Raw genomic sequence first — 14,628 nt, forward strand, 5'->3', positions numbered from 1 at the left:
GACCGGTCACCTTTTGTTATTAACCGGGTCCGTGGGACAACCAGGAGATTTTGGTGGGAGGACCTAAGTGCACGACTGGGGGAGTAGGGGCGCAGTAAATAAAAAATTTACACAGGGGATTTACCTTAGAGGGCTTTAAGTTAAAACAAGAATTTTCAAATGGACACAATAATTAATGGGGAGCCAATGTAGAGTGGATAAAATGTGGGTGATGTGGGCACGCCTACTTGTCCCAATTAGTTAGTTAGAAGTTTTAGGCACTTCTCACAATCTGTGTGTATATTTGCTGGTTAGGAAGCTACTTTCTGTTGCTGTGTGTGTTTCGGAAATGTTGTCTCGCAATATACAATGCAGGCAACTTATATCCTGCTTTTAACTCATTCTGCGCCAACCACCTAATATTACGTGTTTGCTCGCCAGTGGTTGAGCGCCAAACACGTAATATTACATTTTTAGATCCTTTTATCTTTTTCCTCTGATCCCCGTTCTAAATCATCATCCGGAACATTCTAGCCGCCCCTGGGTCGTTTGTATACGTTGGAATTGCAATGCCGATCAAATATCACTAGGTGGTAGTATCACCTACCTTTTGAACTCTGATAAAAAGGCAACAGGATTGTCAATGAATGCACCGGACTATCAAGGCTCTCTCTTCCAAAGCAATCGCTAGCAGATCTGATCGCCTCAAAACCTATAGTGTCCCGTAAACGCGTGTAATTACATATAAACGAGTAATCGCGATCGCCAATGTGATCATTGGAATTATTCTTTTTGGATTACCTTCTGGCTAAGGTAAGGACCCCCTATTTTACTGAACGTGAAACATGTTTATGTAACTATCACAGTGGTTACTTTACCGGTCATAAACGAGGCTTTTTCTAACAATCGGATTTTCGGGGTAAGACTACCCCCCCCTTGATGATTTTGTGAAGGTACATATGTACATGTTACATACCTTTTTGATTTGGGGGTTCAGGGAATCAACTAGAACGATTCAGGCTTATTGCACATAACACGTTTTATCTCGCGATCTACTGTATGAAAAAAGACTGGATTATCTTGGAAATGTGCAATGTTTAGTGTGTAATAAACTACAAACTACAGTGTGTAGAAACAAACTCTTTTTTCCATGTTGAATTACAAGTAGTGTCTGTCAAATGAGCCACACCATTGTCTCCACAGCTATAATACAGAACACACACAGCTCTGCAAACATCGTGAAACTACTATTTTAAGCTGGCCTTCTAGCGGCAGAGATGGGGATTAAGTGTGGCGCTGAAAGTGTTAAAGCGCCAACATTTTGGGAAATTAGCTTATTTGCCATCTACCCTGGAGTTAGACAAGCAGACAAAAAACAACAGGGCTTTTGAGGTGATGAAATAACTGCGCCCAGGCAGCTGTGGTTCGGCAAGAAATTGTTCCCAGTATATATCTGCTTAGAAAACGAAAATGTCAGAAATATTTATAATAATTCTCCATGTGGTAAATACACAGGTCACAACATGTTTACAGGAAAGTTTTGGAGTTGTATTTGGAGTGTATATTCGTGACTGTTGGGAACTAGGCTACACTGGCACACTTACTTCCAGTGAATGACGCTAAGCTAGGCTAACGGTGCGGTTGTTCCCTAAGCCTAATAATGCATGCACAGAGAAGAAAATGGTTTGTATCTGCTTGTCTAACTCCAGGGTAGATGGCAAATAAGCTAATTTCCCAAAAAGTTGGCGTGTTCCTTTAACAATAATTTGGAGAGAGAGGGAGAGAGAGAACTGTTCACAATGACCTTGAAAATCACAAGACTAGCCAGGTCTCATTTACAGCGAGTAAGTTTGAGGTCCTTAGACAGAGTAGCGAGCTGGAGACCCTCCTTGCTCTGGGGTCTCCTCTCGATGGATTCTTTCCATCTTACCTCTCCTCTCAACAATCCATTCTCTGGCTCCACTTTATTTCCTACACTGACTCCTCCAGCTAGAGATAAATTAGAGAAAGATGAATAATTTCCAACACTAGCTAAAGAAAAGAGAGAGAAGTCTTTATTTGTCATGCAGATTAACACACACGCGAGATGGGCGACACACACACACATGCACTGAGTCGCCGATAAAAAGTCTCTCTCTCCCCTCGTCCTTCCCCCCCCAAGGGCAGTCGGGAGCAGACATGGGCTGCGGTGTGGGGCGTGCCCAGGGACCAATCCAAGTGCTCCTGTCCGTCTTTGTCAGGGACGCGACAGCGTTAGCGATCTGTTTTGCATTTTTTCCATTGGGTTTATCTTATTGGGAGGGGAAACCCTTGCGAGCACAGGGAGAACATGCAAACTCCACACAGAAAGGCCCGGGAGATACCCCACCTGGGTACCTGGCAAGGCGGCAACCCGGTCCCCAAGCGGGAATCGAACCCAGGACCTTCTAGCTGTGAGGCGACAGTATTAACCGCTACACCACGTGGCGCCAAAATGGCATACTGTTTTCAGATGCTTCCTTGGTATTGGTTCCAAAGTGAGCCCCATATAGAATGGCCAGTTGCGCATCTCTGTGAGTCGATTCAGCTGGGTGTCATTCAATAAAAATGCCTCCAGAAGTTTTGTTTTCTCCATTATCGTGCCTCAACCTGCCTCAGGAAACGCAGAGATTCTTCTAAAACGTACCGAGGTGATGGTCTGTCAGCAGCATACCCCGGTTTCCCGGGATTGCTTGTTGTTGTCGGGAGAAGAGAAGAGTATAAGGGAGAAGAATAATGTGGGCTGGGACGTTGAAAGACGGGGATGTTGAGAGACGGGAACATTAAGTGGAGGAGATTGATGGCCAAGGGAAGGAAGGGGGAAAAAGTCACAGGAATATTCCTATGAGGAATAATACTTAGAATAGTGCAATTATTTGACACGTATTATCTCTACCAGGCGAAAGTGTGGCGATCAGGTAAGGAGATCATGTAATCGATCCAACCTATGTAACCGTGTATCTGTGTGTCTGCAGGAATTCTCGCAAACTACAGGGCCGATTTTGGATGAAATGTTGCACATAGGCTGACAGCAGGCCAAGAACCAGAATTCTTGAATATCTTTCGAATTGGTCAATGACAAGTATTTTATTTGAATAAATGTCCATTATTGTCCATTGAAATAGATATTCAGTATAAAGGGTACACCTTTTGAACGCAAAAGGGTGATGCTACACCGCTTTGCTGCTCAGAGCCTCAGCTGTCTGGCCCCTGTTTACAACATGGAAATGTCAGAGTGAACCTATTGTATTGTATACCTAAGCATTAAATACATTCATGAATTAATTTCCATCATTGTCCATTGAAATAAGCCCTACCTCTTTCATATCTCATGAACCGTTTGTCATAGAGACTTATGGGAGGTGTCACTGAACTACTACTTTCATTGGTCTAGGTTAACCACGCCCCCATGCTTAAGTGTGTAATAGTGTGTTATAGTGTAATACTAATTGTAACTGAGGGGTACAATTCCCTGACTGTATTACTAGATATGATACTTACTACCACTACCTTTGTACTTAATATTCGGCCACCCAGTACTCGGCATAAATATATTATGATGAACACTGTCACGTAGATGAAACGGATCCAACACAAATGTACGAATTAGAAATAGGTCTTTATTTCTACACAGCGATGGTGTGTAGAGCAAGCACTTAATCAAATCAATCACATTTATGAATGGGAATTAGTATGCACTTTTATGGCAAGAGTATTCGTCGGTATATCAATAGAGAATGTCCAATCTCTGAAGGCGCAGGTGGTACATATACGACCTGGAATAGTTTAAGGAATAAAAGCAATGATACTTTAATGATTATAGACTGGATACACTAGGGGGGGTTAATCCGGTCGCTTGTAAGCCGACAGGAGTAGGAAGGGGGGGGGGGGTAGAATCCGGCTGCCTCATCCGGCCAAGGGTATCCCAGGTGAACCCACTGTAGTGCCGTTCAATGTGCCGGCGATCCTTGGACCACAGATGAAAGCAGGTGGACTCTTTGTGGGCCGGCGTCCTCCGGTCCACGGAGGAGAGACGTGAAGCGACCTCGTCTTGCAGAGCGTCTCCTCACCTTGCGTCCTCTCCAGGGGGGGGGGTTCCAACACACGGCAGTGTCGGGGGTCTTTATCCATGGAATAATCAACGTATACAAAGCATAATCCGTGCCGGGGAAGGCGGGCTGTCGTCGGTAGAATAATCCGGTATACAGGTCCACTCGCTCGTCGGCTCTGGGGCTCCTCGGGTGCAGCTTCACGTGGGGTCAACCACCCTGGATAAGCAGCCAGTTCTCTGCCCGAAACGATGGGGTACTGACTACGGTAGTATTCTCACCGCACGAAGCACTATATATTAACAGACTATTATTAGCTTAATAGACTACGTCCAACTCGACGATATAGTGCCAAATATGACTATTCAAATATTAATATACACGATGTCTCAATACCGATGGTAGGCGAACTTGGCCTTACTCCCACACGTGGCGTCGCGGGGAGGCTTTACGTCTGTGACTCTATTGGAGGGTAAGAAACTGGACTGAAAAGGAAGTCCTACTTTAGTAGCGCAGTATATATACGCACTATGAACAAATAGTCCCATTAGTGGTGCGGTAGCCAGATTCCTACGCGGAACTAGGACTTGTTCGTACATGTTGAGCGGTACGTTTGAACTGGGTCTGGGAGGTATGGCAGCCTGGCACCAAGGTCTCGACCAATAGTAGAATGGAGACTATTATGGGATGTTCAGTAGGCTAGAATGGATATTCAATGCATATTGTACAAGGAATATACAAGGGATATCGGGGAATATTAGAGAATATACAAATACAATTAAATATATATATATAAATAAATATATATATTCGGTTTAATCTGGCCCTTCACAACAGCCACCCCCTGATTGGTCCCAGACCTAATCAGTTAAACAGAGACAGATTAATCGCGTTGTCTATTTACACATAAGGGTTTGCTGTAGGGGTCAGTCAACTTCACAAAGTCATAGGGTTATAGGGTCATGGTCATCATCGATTGTGTCTGGGAGTCGGGGCAGTTCTATGAGCCTCGCCACGGGACGGGTGTAAGTGCGACCCTGGACAAGCACTTCAGCTGCTCGGACCTTGCCGTCGGCACCGGTGATCACTTTGCTTACGCGGCCGGCCGGCCACATAGCTCTGGGCAGTGATTGATCAATAATCATGACGACTGTTCCTTCTGTCAAATTGTCTCTCTCCTTTACCCACTTCTGGCGGGTCTGTAGAGACGGTAGGTAGTGCAGTAGGAAACTGCTCCAAAACTTGTCGGCTAATACTTGACTGTACCTCCACATTCGTCGGCCGTTCGCTTCTTCAGGCCGGTACATTGTCTGGGGTAATGCAGGATCTAGCCGCCCCATCAGGAGTGTGTTGGGGGTAACTGGGTCGATATCCGCCACATCACTGGAGACATATCCGAGGGGCTTCGAGTTAAGTACTCCCTCAATCTCCGTGAGGACTGTCATTAGGACTTCTTCCGCCACAGTCTGGGCCCCAAGTACTGCGTACAGGGCTGTCTTTATGGAGCGCACTTCTCGTTCCCAAGTGCCACCGAAGTGGGGTGCGTTTGGGGGGTTGAATTGGAAATCAACCTGTGCCGGAGCGAGGTGGGTCTTAAGTTCTGGGCCCATAGCTTGGAAGCTCTCTCTCAGCTCTCTTTCGCCGCCTTTGAAGTTTGTCCCATGATCGGACAATAGGGTAGACGGTCTTCCTTTCCGTGATGTGAATCTACGGAAGGCCATAAGGAATGAGTCTGTGCTCATGGTCGGGAGAAGCTGTGTATCGCTCTGGTGGTCATGCATTTGAATACAATACCCCACCGCTTCTCGGTTCCTCTTCCTTTCTTTATGTGCAGCGGGCCAAAGCAGTCCATACCCGTTGAGTGGAATGGCTTGTCACCGATTCGGAGGCGACATGGAGGAAGGTCAGCCATCCTTGGTATGCTGGGCTGCGCGCGCCACTTGCGGCAGTCTAGACATGTTCGCTGGAAGCGTCGTACCGCCTCTCTTCCTTGTAGGATCCAGTAACGACGTCTGATTTCCGCGAAGACTCTTTCTGCTCCTGCGTGATGTACATCCTCATCGTATTTCTTTATAATCAGCTCTGTGACCTTGTGTCGGCTGTTCAATACGATCGGGTATTTAATGTCATCCGGTAGATTGGGGGCTCTGCGTAGGCGACCACCCACTCTGATGAGGGTATGAGCGTCGCTCTCGGGGGCCAGATGAATTAATCTGCTGTCGGATGGGACGGGCTTTCCTCCCTGTAGACAGGCCAATTCATCGGGGAACGAGTCTCTCTGGGCTCGCTGCAGTAGAAGCAATTCTGCTTCCTCGTAGTTAGCTGCTGACATATCAGCGGGGGACTTGCACTCCGGGTGGTACCGCAGGAATGTTCTTTGTTGTGCACTCTCTATGGACGTGCAATCGTCTATGTTAGGGTCGGTGGAGATAACAGTGCTCAATCCACAGAACACAGGCTTCTTATTCTCAGCCTCCTCCTGACTGGCTTCCCTCGGGATAGGCGTGGGCCACTCTCCTTCCGGGAGCTTTAGGAATGCTGGGCCGTCACTGTAGACATTGCGACGGGTGAGGTCATCCAGGGGCATCCCCCGGGTGATGACGTCAGCTGGGTTCTGTTTTGTATCAACGTAGCGCCACTCTGTTTCTCCGGTTAACTCTTCGGTTAAGTCTTGAATCTCGGTGACTCTGACTCCCACGAAGACTTTGTACTTGCATGAGTCCGATTTGATCCAGGCGAGTACTGTCGTGGAATCTGACCACAGGATTGTTCTAGACACCGGTATGGTGAGCTCACGTTGGATGAGCGTGGCTAGGTGCGCTCCGGCTAGGGCTGCGCAGAGCTCTAGGTGTGGGATAGATTGTTGCTTGCGTGGGGCTATTCTCGAGCGGGCGAGGACAAATGCTGTGTAGATCTCTCCCCCCCTTTCTTGGGCCCGCAAGTAGGCTACTGATCCGTATGCGACCTCTGAGGCGTCACTGAAGACGTGTAAGTCCATTTTACATGTCTCTGGCCTCACCGTGGGTGGGAAGTAGCTTCGGCGCATATTAACGCCTGGGAGTGAGTGGAGCTCCATCTCCCACTCTCTCCAGGTGGATGCAAGGTGTGCGGGAATGGGGTCGTCCCAGCCCTGGTCCTTGTCCCACAATGCTCGTACAATAATTTTTGCCCTGGTGGTGTACGGTAGAATACATCCTAGCGGGTCATATTGTCGGGCGAGTGTTGTGTACACACTCCGTCTGGTGGTCGGCGCCGCCGCCGGCCTTCCCTGCTCCGTAGTCAGGGGCTTGTGTCTGTAGTGAAGCGAATCTGTTTTGAATCGCCACACCAATCCCAGGGTCATCTCCTGGGCTTCTCCCGGGATTGTAGCCATCCAGGTCTCGCTGCTGGCTGCCTTGTCCTCGGAGGAGAGGCTGCGCAGTACTTGCGGATCGCTGCTGGCCCACTGCCTGAGATCAAAGCCGCCTTTGATCAATGAGGCGCGGAGTTTAATCAGGAGAGCCTCGGCTTCTTCCTGGGTTGAAAGGCTTTGTAGACAGTTGTCTACGTAGAAGCTGTTCTTTACGCTGTGTCGGACCTCTTCGTCCGCTGCTGGGTCCTCTGCTACATGTTTCTGTAGTGCAAATGTAGCACAGCAGGGGCTGCACGTCGTTCCGAAGGGGAGGACTTCCCATTGGTAGATGGCTGGGTGCTCATCTCCTGGCTTCTCTCTCCATAGGAACCGTAACAGGGGCTTGTCCTCCTCTACTAATCTCACCTGCAGGAACATTCCTTTAATGTCCCCGCTGATGGCCACCTTTTCCTGGCGGAAGCGGAGTAGAACGCCGAGTAGGGAGGGGCCGAGTGTGGGACCGGGCAGTAACTCTTTATTCAGATTTTGGGATCCGATCTGGTAGCTGCAGTTAAATACTATGCGGTCTTTACCGTTGTGATGGACCTTGTGGTGAGGCACGTACCACGATTCAGTGGTCTGGTCAGCCTCTTTAATGTCCATCTTTGTGACGTGTCCCGCTGTGATGAGCTTCTCAATCTCAGCGCGGTATACACTCTCTTGGGCGGGGTTCTTGGCTAAGCGCCGCTCCGTGTTCAGCAGGTACCGTTCTGTGGCGTCTGTCTTGGCGTGGAAAGTAGGCATTCCTTCTCGCCGCAGGAGTGGCGTGGCGTATCTCAACACGCCGTTGACCGGGACTCTCTTGGTCCCTGTCTCGAGGAGGTGAATGGCGTAAATGTCATCTTTAGAGCGAATGTCTTTCTTTCCGTTCTTAAAGGGCATTTGTTCCAAGGTCCATAGCCGCTCTACGTGTTGCAGGAGTGCGGTTTCTCCCTCTGTGACTCGGGAGTGGAGACATCTAGTGGCTGTACTTCGGTTGAGAGATTTGGCGAGCGGGCCTTGGAGAGTCCATCCCAAACGGGTCTCGACTGCTGCAGGACAGCCTCGGGGTCCGGTATGAACCCGGTCTATCGGGACAATGAGGTCTGCATGGTCGGAGCCTATCAACAGGGTCGGCATAGCATTGTCTATGAGCGGGATCGGTAACTTGCGCAGATGTGCATATTTCTCCATCAGCTTGGCGACGGGGTATGTGTACCGCGACAGTCCTATTTCTTGGCTGGTGAAAGCGTCTTTAATCTGGTACCGTCGCTCAGGCTGGCCGCTTGCTGCGATAGAGAATGAGACATTCTCGCCCTTTATCGTCTTCAAATCTCGTCTTATTGTCCGAATTGTCATTTGGGTTTCGCTTCCCCGCAGCCCTAGCTGGGCCGCAGCGGAGGCGAGCAGAAGGGTCTTCTCTGACCCGTCATCGAGGACGGCGTAAGTGTCCAGGACTTTATTCTGGTAGCTTAGTGTCACACGCACTACTTTTAGGAGTACTCGGGCTCCACTGCTGCTGGCGGGATCGATGTACATGACGCTCGCTTTGCTGCTGGATGGTGCGGGTGAAGGGCGCCGTCTGTTACTGTCGTGAAGTATGTCCAGATGGGCTCCATCGCACTTGGTGCACCTTTTCTTTAAGCGGCATTCGGCTGCCATGTGTGAGCGCGCACAGCGAAAACAGCGCTTGTTGGACTTTATCCATTGACTTGCTTCCTCCGCGTTCAGCTTGGGGAAGGAGTCACATTGCGCTAGCCAGTGTTCTTTCTCACAGTAGGGGCACACTATCTTCCACTTCTCCGTTCTGGAGGGGGTACTGTGGCTCCTGCTGCTCGGTACTGACTCCGATTGGTGCATCACAGTCACCGATCTTCTTCCATCATTTAGTCGTCTGGTTCCTTCTCTGGAGCCAGGGGTGCTCCGTCCGAATGTATCTAGCCGTAGGCTGCTGACTTCTCTCGCCAGGAAGTCTGCTAGATCGAGGAGGTTCGGTTCTGGGCCATTCGGGTCTCGGTGGTCTCTCTGCCGCCTAAAACGCTCCTGTCGAGCGGGCGGCAGCTTCTCCAAGATCCTTTCCACATTTGAGTTGGCGTAAAGTTCATGCCTCCCCTTCTCTCTCTGCGCTCCCAACATCCCTACCAGGGACTGCACTCTGATGGACAGGTCGTCCAGTGCTCGATTGTCTATTGCTGGGGGTAAGCGGTCGATGTGTCGGATCTCCTGGATCACGTAATCCCATATGCGCCCATACCTCTGGTCCAATGCTACCAGCGCTGCTGTGTATGGGGTGGTGGAAGTCGCGTAGGCGAGCGCTATATTATGTGCGCGGGGTACCTTTAAGTGCTTCAGTAGGATGGCGTATTTGTGGCGTTCATCCAATACATCCACCAACATGGTCTCCAGACACATGCGGAGTTCTGTATACTGGGCCCGGTTCTCTTGGGTGAAGTCGGGTACCATAGGCGTGCCAATGTATGACGCTGACTGTGGATACATCGGCGAGCGTTGGGGGAGAGGCCTCCTAGGCGAGTCTCCTCCCGCTCCTTGGTATGGGCTGGTACCGGCAGTGTACCATGGCCCGCTTGTCCAGGTGCTGTTCCTCGGTGCGGGTCGTGCGTCGTGCTCACCCGTGTATAGAGTCGGGGGTCTGTAGCGCAGCTCCGCGGGAGTATAGCCTGGGCTGTACCGGACCTCCTGGTCCGGTAGAGTACTGTGCTGTCGTCGGGCGTGGTTCTCCTCCTCTTCCTCTTCGTCTTCAGTTAGGTCATCCAGTGCTTGTAGTCTCTGGTTTAGCCTCTCCACAGGATATGCTGCTCCTTCCCGGTTGCTAGGTCTCGCTTGGACCGGTGGGGGGAGGTGGTCTGTGGGGGGTATAGACCTCGTCTGTTGGTCAAGTTCAGGGTTGTTTACTCGGCTAGGGGATGCCGCCCTGGAGGTGTGTCTAGACGAGTTCCTGGAGCCTCTGGCGGAGGGAGAGGGTGTTGTCCGTCTGATCAGCTGTTCTATTAGTTGCGCCTGCTGTCTGTCGCGCTCTGCGTCCCGTAGAGCACCAGCAGCTGCTCGCTGGCTGTCTGCTCGGTCTCGGGCCACATTCTCTTCCCTCTGAATGCGTCTTATTTCTAGACGTATATGCTCTTCTTCGCTCCGCTGCTGGATCTGCAGTCGGTCGCGTTCAGCAGCGGCGTTCAGGCTGATGAGGAAGGCCTGCTGTAGGGTCCTCTCTGCCTCGCTGGGGGAAGGCGGTTGTATAGGGGAGCCTTCCCTCGGGGTACTCCTAGCGGAGCCTAGGAGCTCTATCTCCACGGTGCTCTCCCCGTCTTCTTCCGTGCCGAGTTCTCTCTCGGTAGCGTTGTATTCCTCCCGGGACTCATCGGGGACTACTTCTTCAGTACTGGCGGGGTGTGAAGTCATGTCTGGTTCCCACTGGTCCCCACCGTGAACTTGGTCAGTTACATTAGAACCCGTAGGGGCCTCTATGGTCGGGGTAGTCTGGGCGTTGGGGTTAGACATACTTTTACTTTCTAGTTTTACCGCGTTTACTGTTAGTAGAAGACTAGGTTGTTGACTGACAGCGTAAGCCTCTAAGTACTGAGGGAGCCGTCGTTCGCGCTGCGGGCGTTGGTTAGGAGGATCGTTTCGTGGAGTGTTCATCATAGGCCATTTCAATATTAATAACACTATATTAATATTACACTAATTACCATCCGGCTCGAAGGACCAAATTGTAACTGAGGGGTACAATTCCCTGACTGTATTACTAGATATGATACTTACTACCACTACCTTTGTACTTAATATTCGGCCACCCAGTACTCGGCATAAATATATTATGATGAACACTGTCACGTAGATGAAACGGATCCAACACAAATGTACGAATTAGAAATAGGTCTTTATTTCTACACAGCGATGGTGTGTAGAGCAAGCACTTAATCAAATCAATCACATTTATGAATGGGAATTAGTATGCACTTTTATGGCAAGAGTATTCGTCGGTATATCAATAGAGAATGTCCAATCTCTGAAGGCGCAGGTGGTACATATACGACCTGGAATAGTTTAAGGAATAAAAGCAATGATACTTTAATGATTATAGACTGGATACACTAGGGGGGGTTAATCCGGTCGCTTGTAAGCCGACAGGAGTAGGAAGGGGGGGGGGGTAGAATCCGGCTGCCTCATCCGGCCAAGGGTATCCCAGGTGAACCCACTGTAGTGCCGTTCAATGCGCCGGCGATCCTTGGACCACAGATGAAAGCAGGTGGACTCTTTGTGGGCCGGCGTCCTCCGGTCCACGGAGGAGAGACGTGAAGCGACCTCGTCTTGCAGAGCGTCTCCTCACCTTGCGTCCTCTCCAGGGGGGGGGGTTCCAACACACGGCAGTGTCTGGGGTCTTTATCCATGGAATAATCAACGTATACAAAGCATAATCCGTGCCGGGGAAGGCGGGCTGTCGTCGGTAGAATAATCCGGTATACAGGTCCACTCGCTCGTCGGCTCTGGGGCTCCTCGGGTGCAGCTTCACGTGGGGTCAACCACCCTGGATAAGCAGCCAGTTCTCTGCCCGAAACGATGGGGTACTGACTACGGTAGTATTCTCACCGCACGAAGCACTATATATTAACAGACTATTATTAGCTTAATAGACTACGTCCAACTCGACGATATAGTGCCAAATATGACTATTCAAATATTAATATACACGATGTCTCAATACCGATGGTAGGCGAACTTGGCCTTACTCCCACACGTGGCGTCGCGGGGAGGCTTTACGTCTGTGACTCTATTGGAGGGTAAGAAACTGGACTGAAAAGGAAGTCCTACTTTAGTAGCGCAGTATATATACGCACTATGAACAAATAGTCCCATTAGTGGTGCGGTAGCCAGATTCCTACGCGGAACTAGGACTTGTTCGTACATGTTGAGCGGTACGTTTGAACTGGGTCTGGGAGGTATGGCAGCCTGGCACCAAGGTCTCGACCAATAGTAGAATGGAGACTATTATGGGATGTTCAGTAGGCTAGAATGGATATTCAATGCATATTGTACAAGGAATATACAAGGGATATCAGGGAATATTAGAGAATATACAAATACAATTAAATATATATATATAAATAAATATATATATTCGGTTTAATCTGGCCCTTCACAACACTAATAGTTATTTCTCCTGGTCACTATGCGCACTGAGAATCGATGATGCAGGGTTCCAGTAAAGATGTGTCAATTCACACCTTTCCATTACTAAGCTGGTTGCTGAAATAGTACATAATTACACTTGGCCATAATGCTTATACTCATCATGATATTTTTTATTGTAAGTGAAAGTACTGTGAGAAAATACAATCGTATATCAAATACAGATTCAGATTACTTTATTCACCATTTTGTACAGGTACAAACGGAACGTGATTTGACATTTCAGTGCATGATTATTCACAAATAGGAACAACAAAATAATGATAAATAAATAAGTGCAAAACAGGACAGAACAGTGAGACAACAATAAGACAGTAAAGTGCAGTGGTAGTGGTAGGGGACATGGATACAGTGCAGCATAGTTCAAGTCCACAACATCACCCTATTGGATATATTAGATCAATATGACAAATCTTATATTAATTAATCTTGTCGTTCATCTGTTGTCATTCAGTTCATCACTTATTCTCAATTAACACTCCGGCTGTGGCATGGTGTCCTCCTAGTCAAGAACAACCAAAAGATATTGCAATGTAAATGTATTCATGAATAAAGAAATATCCATTTCTATACACGTCGGGCCACTTCATAGATGAAACTTGTGTTTTGATTTAGAAATTGTTTTAAAAGAACCATTCGGTTTACACTTGGTGAAGCCTGTCATTACCCCAGATCTGAAAACACCCTGGAAGTATCGTATGGGGAAATAAGACTTGTGTTAGAAGACGTTCAGCTTAACCCCCGGTCCTTCTGTCCAATCGCGAGGGCGCTGCTTATCTCCCCCCGTTCAGCCGTGAATACGCCACACTGGAATTGGCCAGGGGAACAAGGCTCTAAAAATAGGGGGTTCGGGTGACATTGATAATCTCTGCTAATGACACGTTAACAGCGGCTCGCTCCACGGGAGAATGGCGGCTTTATCATGCACGGCTGTCTAAAGCTGACAACACGCGCCTTGCTCTGCCTTTGGGCACCTGCGTTCCGCTGATGAGCGCCGGCTGGAATTTCAGTGTCTGGGATGGTTTTTCCATCGTCGTTTTGGGGGGAAATGTGAGTTCTACTGCTACAGTGTGCTGCCGTTCCCTCCGTCCATGAGATGAACGTTTACATTTTACAGACCATTAAAGAAAGAAATCCACCCTAAAACAGAATTTACATTGGCTAATTCTAATTATTAAGTATGACTGTCTATGCTGAGAATCAGAGCATCAAGACTGGAATCTGTGATGTCATCAAGTGACACTTTTTGGAGTCTGTCCACTGACAATGTGGGCACATATAATCCTTCTTTGAGCTATTCCATCCATATTAGTTTCATTTAAATGTAGAGCTGAGAGCTCTGAATCTGAAAAATTGACCTATATCCCAGTAAAATCACCATGGATACTGTCCTAGGACTTGTTCCACTATTCACTTGTCTAGTGAGAGCTCTGGAATTTGTCTCTCGATGACATCATCACTAGAGTTTCTCTGGTGTTCAGTTTAAGGATGTTTCACAAATCGGAAACGGAGCTGTACAATACTAATAATAATTCATTTATTTTGTATAGCGCTTTTCAATGACCCAAAGTCGCTGACTATATAAATAACCCTATTGTTATAATATAATAAACCCTATTTGTTAAGGGTTTATTTTATTGTATGTCAAGGTGTACGTAATGAGGGGTAGGACCTGATAAGCATCCTGCTTCTTCCTATTCCTTTTCGGACAAGATACTGTTGCTGTTTTTTCACAGCAAATTATCTTAGTATTTTGAAGAAATATTTTCATTGTTATTTTTGATTATTTTATATTGTTCAACTATTTCATTTCATTTCATTTGTATTTGTTCTGTTCATGGCAATGCACAGCTCCACAAAAGCACAACTGCATCATTTCATAATCAAAAAGCACATCTCAATTTGAACGTTCCATTCTATTCAAACCATTCATTCATTCATTTATGTGAATTTATATGTGAAACTATTTCAAAAAGGTAGAAATTATAATTCCAAAAGAAGTATTTT

General features: G+C 48.1%; 1 protein-coding gene across 1 annotated transcript in view; it reads left to right on the forward strand.

The window, feature by feature from the left end:
* LOC311243196 (1,4-alpha-glucan-branching enzyme-like) overlaps positions 1-14,628 on the forward strand; it is a 288,129-nt gene that overhangs the window by 214,089 nt on the left and 59,412 nt on the right. The gene's annotated exons all lie outside the window — the stretch shown is intronic.

The sequence above is a fragment of the Notolepis coatsorum genome (genome assembly GCF_963971535.1).
Source record: "Notolepis coatsorum genome assembly, chromosome: 1".
Taxonomy (NCBI): domain Eukaryota; kingdom Metazoa; phylum Chordata; class Actinopteri; order Aulopiformes; family Paralepididae; genus Notolepis; species Notolepis coatsorum.